Below are 14,026 nucleotides of genomic sequence, written 5' to 3' on the forward strand. Positions count from 1 at the left end.
TACATAAGGCTGAAGCCAGGAATTGCGAGGGAAAAAGGGGAGAAGACTGAGTGAGTTGAAGGCATCATCACAAAGTTGGGACGCATTTTGGGAGAAGGCCTAGGAATGGAAGGGTCATGAGTGGGCATCAAGGGCTTGCTGGAGAGGAATACGGCTGACTCGAGAGGGCAAAGAGACAGGGCAGGGTGAGGTGCCGCTATGGACTGCGAAGCTAGGAGAGCCTGTGGAACAGAGTGTCCATGAAACGTTGACTATTCAGGAAGTAGGAGTCATGAGGTCCAGGAAAAATAGGGAAGCAGCCCTAGCAGTTCTGCTGTGTATTGACCATAGGCTTGCTCATGAAATTTGAAAGCCGTGTAAAGGCAGATGAAGAGTTTTAATTTTCAGAAATCAGAGGACCAGATCAAAGAGGCCATAATAATTCAGGCAAGTGACTGCCAGGTTCTACACTGGGTCTGTAGATGTGACGTGAAATAAAAGGGGGAAAATTTAGTAGACGTGAGTTTGAGCAAGCTCTGGGAGTTGGTGATGGACAGGGAAGCCTGGTGTGCTGCAGTCTATGGGGTTGCAAAGAGTAGGACGTGACTGAGCAGCTGAACTGAAGGGAATAATCACACAAAATAACATTGATGAAATCCAACAGCACTGAAGGTGTACTCAGAAACAGTGAAGGACAGAAAGGAATTAAAAATTGTTCAAAGGTTTTGCTTATTTGATGGGAAAATTACAATAGGGTGAGATTGAGTGAGGGTATGTAATAAATTCCAGAAAGAGGACCCAACATACTTACTGCGTGTTTTTTCCTTCTGTCTCTGGAATGAAGAAGAAAGAGACGTAAGGCTATTTCTTTGCACTTTGATTTATCCCATTTTAGATCCAGGATCACCAAGTATTAACATATATTCACATATTGAAAGCTAAAGCATTTTTCCTTTCCCAGCTCCCATACACTAGAGTTCTCTGAGGTCCTCTCATCCGGCATTGTCTAGGGAGACACTACAGAGAGAAACTGCAGCCTGTGCGGTAACCAAAGGCACAGCCTCTGTATTACTGAACCTCAGATTGAATCTCGACTGTGGTTATGCTCTAGTGAATAGAGCTGAAAGGGAAACGAATCATTTGTCTCCAGAAATTGTCATTCTGACTCTGCCTTTGGAGACGCTGGCATGTGTGCTGTGGCTGGAACAATCCTGCTTTGATTTGTCATCAAACACTTGATATTGGACTTTGAAAAAAGAAAAATATTGTGTGATTCAGATGACTTTTCATTAAAAAAAAAAAGGACTACGTGTATAAACTCTCTTTTCTAATTCTTATCAGTAGGTATGTCTCTCCCACGATATATGCCATAATTTAATGACCTTGGAACTGTTGATTTACTTCAGAACATATTTGATGTAATTTCCTAAATCTTAGAAAATGTAATGGGAGTTTTGGTCATAATTTTCTTTTAGCTGGAAATTCTGGATGAGGAAACCATTTCATAGTTAAAATGAAGACTGAACTTAGAGGAGGGACTTGCATAAGGTCACAGGGCTAGGTGGTGACAAAGCCAGGAGACTCTCAATTCTATTTATATCCAGATGAGCCTCTATTTATGCTGTGCTGGCCTTTCCCAGTGTAGGAGACTCTAAACTGTAGAAAACTAACGGCACGTATATTTGCCATCAACCAACAAATCAGATCATTTTTTTCTATGTCTCATAATGTGGCTGCACATCTATCACAAAGGCATTATTAGGAAGTATTATCACTCTAGTAATAACTGACAGGGCTTAAATAGCGGTTAAGAAAGAGATTTTTTAAAACAGTAATTATTTAAGAAAAAAAAATCTGTTCTCTGATTTCTTCAGGAAATATCATCAAAGAATTGTGGATCTGCCTCTATCTTATTTCATGCTTGCTTGCTAAAGAACCTGCAATCCCAGGACTAGGGTTGATTGTCCAGAAAGTTTCTCCGTGTGAATGTAGTAGAACAAAAAGGACAGTTGGAAGAGAAAAGGGAATGGGGTGGAAGGGACATTGGTGGAGCCATAGCTGAGTTTACTTTGGTATGGGTTGGCACTCAGGCATCTAAGATGACTCAGGTCATCTGTTCAAGCGTATCCCTGTATTTTTCCTGTCTGAAAAGTCCTTTCCCTTGCCCTGTCCATCTTCATTCCCATCTCTCTACTCCCCATCTTATTCAGACCTCTTAAAAATGTGACCTGTATGTGCTTTGCTCTTTGTCTTGTCTCCACTTTACAGTTCCCAGCATCTAATACCTGCTTTAACTTCACAATGGAGCTAACGATTCTTGGATTGCTACATCCAGTGGGCTTTGAGATCTTTCATGAAGCTCTGAATTTCTGGTGCATTGATCATTCTTTCCTCCTCAAAGTTCCCTACTACCCTGGCTTCCATGGCACCATTCCCACCAGATCATCTTATTGTTCCTTCTCTGTCTCTTTCATGGCCTTCTCTTCTTTTTCTTCCCCAAAGTTCATCCTTAGCCCATTACTTTTCTCACCCACCACACTTGCCTTTTATACTCTTATTTACTGCCCGTGATTTACAGTTACTCAGAAATTTTAAATGTAATTTGAATTTCCTTACTGCAATTCATACTTGAATATCCAACTATCTGCCCTGTCCATTGGGAGCCCTCCAAACAAACATGTGTAAACAAACCTCCTCATTGTTCCTGTAACCTGATTTTTCCATTTGTGGTCTCTGCATAGTCTTGTTTCCACAAGACTTCTGCCTACTCATTTACCCAAAACTACAGACCCCAGAGTCATTTTTGGCTTCTCATTTCCCATCTCTGTTGCTTTTCAAATCAAACCCATTACCAGGACCTGCTAACCTTCCATCCTAAATACTTCTTAAATCTGACTGTACTGACCATCCTTACTACCACTGTTGCAGGCCAGACCTGCTGCCACTTGCTGTGGTTTATCTCTTGCTTGGGCATCTGTGCTATTCAATGACTTTTCTTCCACCAGCCTTGGCACCATCATATCCGTACAACCCAAAGTCAACCTGCCACTTGCAAGTTTAAAACCCTCCCATGTTTTCCTGCCATGCTGGATAAAGCCCCAAATGGTCGCATCTTAAATTCTATTCCTAAATGTACTATTTCCTGCCTCTTGAAAGTCTTATCTCTAACGGTTTCCTGTTTTAAACTTTGCTCTCAAGCAGTACACAATAGCTGCAAATTCTACATATAAACCACATCATTGCTTTGCTTTTACAGACTCCTTGGTCTCTCAGTCACTTCTCACTCCTCTTCCCTCGCCCCTCCTAATCTTCCTTCCATCAACACAAGTAAGTGTGTTACCTCCTCCAACAATCTTTTCTTTACATGTCTCGTCACCCTCCACCTGTCTGTTCTTATCAGTACCCTGTGCATATGCCAGTCATTGAATTAACTCTGATTTTCTGATTTGTATTTTTGTGAGCTGTACAGTCCACCAGTAGCTGTGAACAACTTGTTAGTTACTTACTTCCTTCAACTAAATTCAGATGTTCTTTGATAAGAATTCAGTACAGAAACACTTGGTCCCACTGCTGGCAACTGAGTCAGGAAGGTGAACATTTAAATATACATGTGTGTATATATATCTTTGTATATGTGTTGTGACTTTAATTTAATTTTACTTTTCCTTCTGAACAGTACTTTAGTCACAAATATACAAGTATCTTTAACCTCTCTCCCAGCATCCACACCTTACTTATGTTTTACTCCCCCAGAAAAGCTGAAATTTAAAAAAGACTAAATTATTGACTTGCACAGAATACCACAATTCATTTAGAAGAGTCGCAAGAGTCAGTTACAATGTCAGAGAAAGTATTTTAAAGGTGTATTTATCCACATTTCAGATATATATATTTTTTGTACCAATAAGTAGCACACTGTGCTTTGCTGTCCTCCAAAATATGACAAATGTTATTTTCTCAGGGAGAAAAGTAAGGTTTATTTTTTGTTAATGAAATGCCAGACAAGCCCAGCCAACTTGCGGGGCATAATTAAATTGGAGCATCTTTGGCAGTTAGCTATGTAGCTCCATCCATGCAAATGTTTTGCAAAAATTTATCTTAAGCAATTTTTTTTTTGCCAGATTCTTTTCAGGATAAAGTTGGGACATTCAGGAATTGGGGCAGTTCTCAAAGCATCATAAACATGTCTAAAGACTGGTTAAATAAGATCCATTATTGTCCTAATTATTCAACTCCAGCCTTTCTCCCTACTCCCGACTACAGACACCCGAACTTTAGCACCTGGCCCATATGGGAGTGAATGAAGTGGCAAAGTTGAGATTTAAAAGCTTTGCTTGTAAAGTCACTCCAATGTTAATTTGTATTCTCTCTACCTATGTTTTACAATGCTACTTACTCACTGTACCTTTTTGTTCTTCCTAGTATCAGAGAGGAGCACACATTCCTTAAGAATTTACGAATCTCCTACAGAAATAGATTCCCAAAAAGAACACACCAAAGACTTCCCTGTCAGTCCAGTGGTTAAGACTCTCTGCTCCCAGTGCAGGGGAAACAGGTTTGAACCCTAGTCAGGGAACTAAGATCCTGCCTGCATGCTCAATGTAGCCAAAAAATAAACAGACACACACCCCAAAGTGGAAAATAGACAGATAGGTGCATTCTGTTTTATAAGCACATGGTCCAATTTTACTTAACTTATTCTTTGTTCTAGCTATTCACCTCTTCTGTTGTAGTGCAAAAGCAGCCACAGATAATACATAAATAGACGAGCATGAGTGCCTTCCAGTGAAACTTTACACAAACAGAGGGCAAGCTGAATTTGGCCCAACAGTCCTAGTTTACAAACTTCCCATTTAACTCCCTGCCTCTGTTAGTAGCTCTTTTATTTTGATTTTCAAAGGGTGGACATAAATATTAATGCTCACTCCTACAATGAATAAGATTTTAGGTTATATTAAAGACACACACATGAATTCTTCAAAGTTTAGAAAAGATGGATTTTTAAGATCTTTACTATATTTGAAGTTATTGCTTGTACAGTTTTAAGTTTCTTGAGGAGAGTGAATAGAGGATAATTCGTCTTCTGATCTCACTTTACCAAAGTGCCTGGTTCATGGTAAAGGTATATTTTTAAACAAATGAACAATTAGGGCCAACTCATAAGTCAAATTGGTCATATTGTAGATAAAATATTAGACCCAGTTTTTAAGACTCTTAGTTCTTGTGCTCTGTTCTGTCAAAGGATCCTAGCTTAGCTGCATTGATAATGGGATAAAGAATGGTGCCCTTGGCAGTGGGGAAGCAGTGTGTGCTACCTGGGCCTGTGTTCTAAAGCTTGTGGGGATTTTCTATGCTGAGTATATATGCATAGGTTTATAATAAGTAGGGTGCAACTTTTACTCTACTGCCTTAAATCTGTCCCATTAAAAACAAGAAGGAAAACCCTTTTAGCTGTGAACGTGGGCTGACAAGCATGAAGGGTTTACTACTATTTTCGATTCCTTAGATTTCAGGTTATTGTGGGCATGGTGTCCTGGGTGAAACTTTGAAAGCTCCTGTGATGGCTAAATGCCAGAAAAGATGCTTACATCAGTCAAAAATAGCTCTTCTACAGAACTCAGTTACCACCATGGAGTAGTAGGCTTAATTATAAAAGACATGGATATATATATGGGCCTCCTGGTGGCTCAGACGGTAAACAATCTGCCTGCAATGCAGAAGACCCGGTTCTATCCCTGGGTCAGGAAGATCCTCTGGATTAATCATTCCATGCTAGCTGGAATATCCCTCATTCTTGTTTATGAGAGTACTGCCCATTATAAAACTACTTCATAGTTTTCTCCCCCGCCCCTACAATAAGTGCTGTGAAGTGCTTATAGCAGTATTCCAAAGATGCTTGTGTTAATTACTTAAAAGAGATAAAATAGTCCTTCTCATGGTGGGGAAATGAATATCTACTTTTATTCATCTAGTTTTAATTGGTTCATGGATGATTGTTGATAGCTTTGTGCCAAATGTGTCCTGTAACATATTTTTCTGTGACTATTTGCATTTATAATTATACAACTATAAGAGCCTATGCCTGCATTTGCACACGCATGCACATAAGCAGATTATTAATTTCAAGGAGACAGTTCAGATGGTCAAGCTCAGAGCAGGGATCATGATGACATGTATCTGCCCTTTGTGACAATGGTGTCCTAATAGTACAGATTTCGAGCCTCAGAATATTCTACCATCCTACAATAATTGCTCCATGCTTTTAGCCATATTGAAAAAGAGCATCTTTAGTCCTTTACGAAAGTGAAAGTGAAAGTCGCTCAGTCATGTCTGACTCTTTGCGACCCCATGGAGTACACAGTCCATGGAATTCTCCAGAATACTGGAGTGGGTAGCCTTTCCCTTCGCCAGGGGATGGATCTTCCCAACCCAGGCATCAAACCCAGGTCTCCCACATTGCAGGCCTGGTTCTTTACCAGCTGAGCCACAAGGGAAGCCCTTTATACCTTACTCTTCAGAGACAGTTATTTTTAAAATTTCCAAATTCACTTGCACCTCTATTCTCTATGGGATCTTCCCATCTCTTCCAACTGTGCCAAACTATGCCAAAAATAGGAGAAAACAAGAAGAGACTATACATGTCATTCATGTTGGCTGAGAGATAAGCTGAGAAAGCAAGAATTGTATGATGGAGGATTAAACTGTACCATCATTTGAAAAACAAATTCTTTTCTTTCAAGCTATATATAACTTATCCTTTGTAAACTGAGTGAGACTATTAATAGTAATAATTATAGTAACAACTTTCCTTACATTCCTCTATGCCAGTAACTTCAAAGTCCTCCTCAAACTTGAACTCATTTCATCTTTTTGACAGTCTCATCCATTAGTCAGGACAGAGCTTATTATTTTGTCTTTGCTTCCCACCTCTGCAGTTACTTCCTGCTGCTCTTTCCAAACCTGATGCACCAGATTCAGAGAAGTAGAACTCCTGCCTTGAACACCTAGAAGTCATTATGCTTGGGCAGCATGCTTGGGGATATGTTAGAACATTTCTGCTGTGGTTAGCATCGCCTTAGAGCACAAAATCAGTAAAGAGCTCAGGTCAGGTAACTTAGTATTACTGAAGTTATGCTACTTTTTTGAAATAGAGACAGATGACAGTATAAAAATGGATAGCATGACTTAATTCTTCAAATTTATTCTCAGTTATATCACAGAGTGATTTCAATTCCTACCATTTCTCCAGTAAATTAGTCACTGATAATCATAATTATGACCCTTAGGTGCAATACAATAATGAAATGCCTCCTGAATTATTAAAATAGTATTAATTTATGTCTACCCTGTATGTCATTTTGAGGATTTTACTGCATTATCATTTTTTGAAAACTGGTCACCTGTACATATGATATATACATAAGATTAAATTTTAGTAATGGTAATATTTTTTAGAAGAAAGCCGTATTCCTAGTGTTGAATAAACATGATTATATTTTATGTGGATTTGTCCCCTAGATTTCTGTTTGGTGTCCATGACGTATTTGCTCATTAGGTCAAAGTTGTTATTTGAGAAGAGATAATGCCAAGCATTTGTATGAGGTTTTATTATGAATCAATGCTTTCATTGCCACATACACTGCCCAATTTATCATATAAGCTTCAAGAGGTATTATTACCAGCATTTTATAAAGTAAGCCTCAGGGAGTATGTGTGGTTTGCTCAAAGCCACATGGCTAATAAGTGGTAGAGAGGAAACCCAATCCCATTTGTTCAAGTCAAGGATTTTTTCCATCAAACCACAGCCATCTCAGAAACTGGTCTCCCAGAATTGTGGCAGAAGTTTTAGCCAACATTGGCCTCTCTACTTGTAAACCCATCTGGCAGAGTTCTTTTCCTAGAGCTTGTCAGAGGCGTTAATATCAACCAACAAATCCGAGATTCAGAAAACTTGTTGTAATCCCGATTATCAGTGAAAAGGGATAATGTCCCCAGTATTAGATTGCATTCCATCCACCTGGAGAGGTGCATAGAATGCAGCGTTTCGCAGAGAGATGACTTTATTTATCCAACAATACAACCAAGACTGTGATAAAGTGGGACCCTTTGTAATAGCTTTTTACCATATATGAGAATAGTCAGCTTTGAAAGGAACTGGAGATGTGGGCATTCTCCATTTACCTTGGATACAAAACAGATTTTCTGCCTTTGATGAAAAGAACAGGCAGTGCCCATTCTAAGGACAGAGTGTGAAATAAGAGAGAGCTCTGAGCTCAAGGTTTTATCATCACCTCCTGGTTTTATTTTTTCCATTCTAGTCAGAAAGCTGCTTTGAAACAAGCTGCCCTGATATTAAAAAGTGACATAGAAAAGTCACTGCCTTGAACTTGCTCATATGAAAAGTGGTACAAGAAGGTGAGGGTCACCTCAGAAGGAGAAGTGCCTTCACCATTAACAATAATCTATAAGGAACAAGCAGTGTTTGGGAGGTAGGGCTGAATTCAGAGAAATAGAAATCTGAAACATTAGGGCGGACCTCTGCTTATTCATGAGATATGACTGGTGCTGAATGCAAATTTCCAACTAGAATAAAACTCATAACAAAGCTTTCTGCACTCATTCATTCTGGAACAGTAAAGAGCATGGTCTTGTATTTATTAAGCCATTTCTAATTATTTCTGACAAATCAAATACACTGAGGATATAAAGAAGAGAAGATTGGGGAGGGGGGTTTATGATGTCAGTCTTCAAAGAATTGAACAAGTGGCCCAGAAATGAGGCCCCATTTCCTTAAGACTGACACTGCCACCTAATAAACCAACAGAGAAAATATTTAAAGGAATTTTGTCAATATTCAAGGACTAGTGTAATTTTAAACAATCAGGCATATGGCAAGATCAAGCTTGATGTCATGGTCATTTTGTGAAAAGCTTGTCATTTTGTGAAAAGTTTTTGTGAAAACTTGTGAATGAAAGGGAAGGAGAAATATTTAACTGTGGAGTCGAGGTAAGGAGATGGATACAGGAAGCCTGAGATTCCAGTTCTATCTCATCTGACCTTACTGATAGGCAAATTATTCCACTGAGTCAAAATAGCAGAGATGAAACAACCAAAGTTTCCAAAGAAAATAATTTCTAGTTTCACCACAGAAAAAGTTAAGTGTTGTATTTGGAACATCTGAGATGTGTTGTCTCATTAAAATTTATGATCAGAATTAACTCACATTCATTCTAAGAACCAAATCACCTGGGTTTGATCTGTGTAAGCAATCATAAAAAAAAAAGGGTAATGAGAAATGACAGCAGGTCCACAGAGTGGTCAGTGAGGACCACTCGGCAGATCTGAGTTTTCTCTTCTCCTCCATTTTTTTTATCTTTTGGGTGTTGGGAAATCAATGTCATTGGTTGATGTTTGCACATGATAAGAAATAAGTGACATCCTTTCTAAAATCACTCTGGTTAAAGGATTTAAGTTACCTTAGTGAAAAGTGAAAGTATTAGTTGTTTCAATCATGTCCAACATTTTGTGACCCCATGGACTGTAATCCATCAGGCTCCTCTGTCCATGGAATTCTCCAGGCAAGAATACTGGAGTGGGTAGCCATTCCCTTTCTCCAGGGGATCTTTCTGACTCTGGGATCAAACTGGGGTCTCTGGCATTACAGGAAGATTCTTTACCATCTGAACCACCAGGGAGGCCCTAAATAGCCTTAAATGAGACCTAAATATGTGGTGATAAGGAAAAATAACACTGCTACAAGAACATGAGAATTTTATTTGTGAAGGATAGTTTTGTGCCTGGCACATCACTCCATTGATTTAATGATGCTTGCAGATAGAAAGCCTGAGCATGGGATAACCTTCCCACAGCATTGCTGAGGCAGTCCATTTCTTTGCTCTGGATGGCTCAGCATTTCAAGTGAGAAACCAAACTGTGCTCTTTGGCTCCTCATCACTCCCGTTCTCCACATGCTTTTGGTTGCAGAACACCAAGCAGAGCATCTCCTCTTCACACCCCTATCATTCGTGTAGATAATTCCCAGATGAGGCTGCTGACCTATCTTGCCAGTAGAAGACGGTTGTTTCCAGGACTTTCCACTTTCCTCAGAAGAATTGAGTTGCTATCAGGAAATGTACATTTCCTGTAACACTTCAGCCACCTTCTTCTACCTTCATGAATTCTAATCCTAGAATTGCCCCTGACTCAATGATCTTTTAGGCTGATGGCTTTCTGGGATGCACCATTGTTATCTGGAGAACTGGAGACTGATTATTGAGGAAACTTCCTTTCAGAATGAAAGGTTTGTGTGTTAGTAAGTCTGAGCCTTCTGAAGGTTGATGGTGGTCAGCTTCTGGACGTGCACATGTAGGATCAAAATGAACACCTTGTGTATTTCTCTTACCATTCCTATTTCTGTCTTTTTATGCCAGATGAGACTACACTCTGACCCCTTTATTCGAAATTTTAATTCTTGACTAGCTTTTTACATCAATGCTTTCTTCTCCTCAGGATTGTCAAAGAATATCTATCCCATGTTTGAGGCACTGGGAAATGAGGCAAGTGCCCCCTACTCCACCCCCCTGCTCACTGCCAGCCCCTTGGGGACCGGCAAGTGGTTCCCAAGTCCCATGGTCCCTGGACCAAAAAAGGATATTCAGTGTATCCTGAGAATATTCAGTGCATCCTGGGACTATCCAGCTGAAAGCGTGAGCTTTACCTCAAATAGCTTCTCCGTAGTTCTCTTTGGGGGCCTCCAGGCTTCTTGCTCTCTCTCTGGTGGCCGTGTCCATTTTAGAACTGAAAGAAAAAAAGGTTCCAATCTGTTCCTTTTTCTCTGTATAACTCTTAGAGAAGAGCCCGATGCTAGTAGGCATTCTGCGAGTCATCTTCTTCTAGTGCTTACATTACTCTCTCTTCGATGGAAATGTCTATTTTAGGTTCCTAAGTAGCCATTTCTAAGTCTCCCTTTTGACCTGAAAGAGTTAGGACTTAAACATAAGTCTAAGTTTTTAGAATCTAAAGAAAAGAAGGGAGCAGAGAAGGAAAAGACAAGTGAGGAGGGTGGACACTTTTCCTGCTGCTGAACAGTACGGTTTTAAAATTGCATCTTTGTTGTTTGTGTCAATGTCTCTTCAGTAAAGCTGTGCAAAAATATGGATTGTGATATAAAAGACAAACAATTAAGCAAGTCATCCTTTTATGCTACTTAAAAGTTAACCATATAGAAAAGCCTACTGGCTCTTGAAGTGAGTTTCTGACAAAATTTTAAGCTCTGATGATTTTTTCATATTCTGTAATTTGTCTGTGCTCTCACCAAATAGAGGAGAATGAAATTATTTGTGGAGTTATGTCATGGTGAATTTTAAAAACCAAATTGTCCGTGGGTTGAAAGAATTGCCTGTGACCACAACCAATTTTCCTAAAATCTATATTAATGCTTTTACACTGAAATGGTAAAACTTTTGATGGTCAGTGCTTAGTTGCAGCTCAAGTCTAATCTATACAAACTAAATGTAGTAATAACAAGACTATATTTTTTCGAGCGCTTGCTCATGCCATGCACTAGGTTAAGTGTTTTGTGGGGATTAGTTTATTTAATCCTCATAACCCTCAGTGTTAATACCATTTTTATTCCCATTTTATAGATGAGGAAATTAGGTTGTCGAGAGATATTAGTAAATAACTCATGCAACTTGTGAAAAGTAGTACTGTTAGGAATTGACCTCAGGAGGCCTGACTCCATTAGGCTACAATAGGTACCTGCTCTACTGAAAGTCCCTATTCAATCATTTTCCATTCTTGCAGTTCCTTCTATGATTTGATATATATTTTATGTTCAGTGAACATCTTCCAGAATTTAAGTTTTAAAGGAGTAAATAGTATCCCGAATGATGATCAGTGAGAATCAGTTTTGCTCTGAGGTGCATTGAACTTATTCTGACAGAAGGAGATGCTGGCTCTATATAGACGACAATGCCCCAGGAAGAAGGGGATAAATGAGCCTGGGGCTCATTCATACCACGTTTTGATATGAATCTCTACACATAATGACATTGGTTTGGTGGCTGTGGCCAGGCAAGTACAGGAAAATCAGTGTCACATGACTCTGAAGCCAGACTGCCCTGATTCAAATCCTTCCATTTTCAAATCCTACCATTTGCTGACCAGGTGATCTGGAGTGAGTGCCTTGCTGCCTCTGTGACTGTTTCCTTATCTGTAAAAGAGAGACAATAGCACCTCCCTTACAGAGTTGTTACAGGGATTAAATGAGTTCATGTCTATAAAGCATTTAGAACAGTGTCTGGCACACAGGAAGTACCACAGCGTGCTTGTTATTTCATCATCATCACCACCATTGTCATCATGACATCATCGTCACCACCGTCATCATGACATCATCGTCACGGTGACACTATCAACATCATGAGGTGCTCAGACATGGTGTGGCAAAAACACCAACAGTGGTTTTATATTTAGACATTCTTAGGGCTTTTGCATGGGAAAAGATACTAGATTCAATTTATCTTAGATAGAGTTGGCTACATAAAGTGATTCTTAAATCACCTAGATTTATTTTGGTTTTAGAATGAGTGGTAGTTTATAAGTTAGCCAACAAATGTCTTTTCATGACTTGGTCCGGAGGTGGGATTTTGCGCCCTGCCAAGGGGACCTTAGCATCTAACTCGAAAGATTATTAAATGGAGAGACTAACCCCAAACCTAAAAATCTGAAGATAAGAGTAGCAAAAAGTGGGGGGAGATAAGTCTACCTGCATTAGGGTAACTAGAGTTTGGGGTTTACATAGCATAAGCATAGCTAACTTATTTTGGGGCACTGTAAAGTGAAGCTCTGAGAGTGCAGTTCTGATTCATTCCCACACATTCTTCCTTTCTTCAAAGGGTTGGAATGGATGCTCCCTAACACACTCTGAGGCATCTGTGGGCGTGAGAGAGGCTTTATTCCTTCAATGCAATTTGGTCCAACTCTGCCTTCTCACCGATGGGGGGATCCTGGCAAAATTCCAAATGTGATTAATGTTGTATCTATTATTTCACAGGGTGGAGTGTGTTTGGGTGGATGGAGGGGGAAGCCTATAATTTCATAGCTGTTAGAAGAACATTTCTGCTAAATCTCTTTTTATTCTAAAAATTAATTAAAGGATCTCCATGTTCAAGATGATTTGATGGTATAGTACTGTCCCCAGAATAGAATGCAATCCCAGTTGCTACTAAATCTTAATAGTGCAAGTTAGAAGAGTGTAAATACTTCCTACAAAATATCCATTACCATTTTGACCCATTTTTTTGTGAGGTTGAACTAATCTTTTTAATTAGTTGAACTCTGAAGATTGTTCTCAATAAATATAAAGTCAGAGCTATAAGTTTTATCTAGATCAGTTAAGAAAAGGTACTGCATTTTAAAATCATGCCATCACTGTCTTGTTTAGGAAGAATATGACTTGGATTCAACCAAATGTTGAATTATCAACTATTTTAATATCCACATTCATTGTCGCCTGTGAAGTGTAAGCGTTCTTATTTTTTGTAGGGTCTTTGAATTGCATCCTAAATGACTACCATGTAAATAAATTAGAATAACAATCACGCCATGCCTTTTTTGTCGTCATGGGTCATTCTCATCAAATGCTTAGTAGTTTCATTGCAGTTGTGTAATTAGGTGCAGAACCTCCACCCGAGCCTCCATGGATCAGCTATGTGGACTCTAGCTGCCAAAGGCGCTTCTCCTTCTGAACCGAGCGCTTTGCTCAGCCAGTGTAGACATGGCCTGATAAACAATGGAACTTCTCCTTTGAGAACTGGAGTCTGGACTGATCTAATTCTTTAACTCAAAAATGTGCACAGGTTTGATGAGCAGTTAAAATGCCTATGTTTTAGTAAAATGGGAGCTTAAATTGACAGTAATGTGAAGAATACCATAATTTCTAATGAACTTGAAGGCAGTAGCACTCTCTGTTGTGCAAGCTAATCAAGGGACGATCAAATCAAAGTTTTAACATGAGCTTAACTATCTGTGGCAGGGAGGCTGT

The 14,026-nt window shown here is 39.3% G+C and overlaps 1 long non-coding RNA gene across 15 annotated transcripts in view; it reads left to right on the forward strand.

The window, feature by feature from the left end:
- The window catches only part of LOC147372256 (uncharacterized), a 103,307-nt gene that overhangs the window by 13,908 nt on the left and 75,373 nt on the right, over positions 1 to 14,026 (forward strand). The window lies entirely within an intron of this gene.

This window comes from Bos grunniens, chromosome 5 (assembly GCF_055505025.1).
Source record: "Bos grunniens cultivar Pamir isolate PY7600 chromosome 5, Bosgru_T2T1.0, whole genome shotgun sequence".
Classification (NCBI taxonomy): domain Eukaryota; kingdom Metazoa; phylum Chordata; class Mammalia; order Artiodactyla; family Bovidae; genus Bos; species Bos grunniens.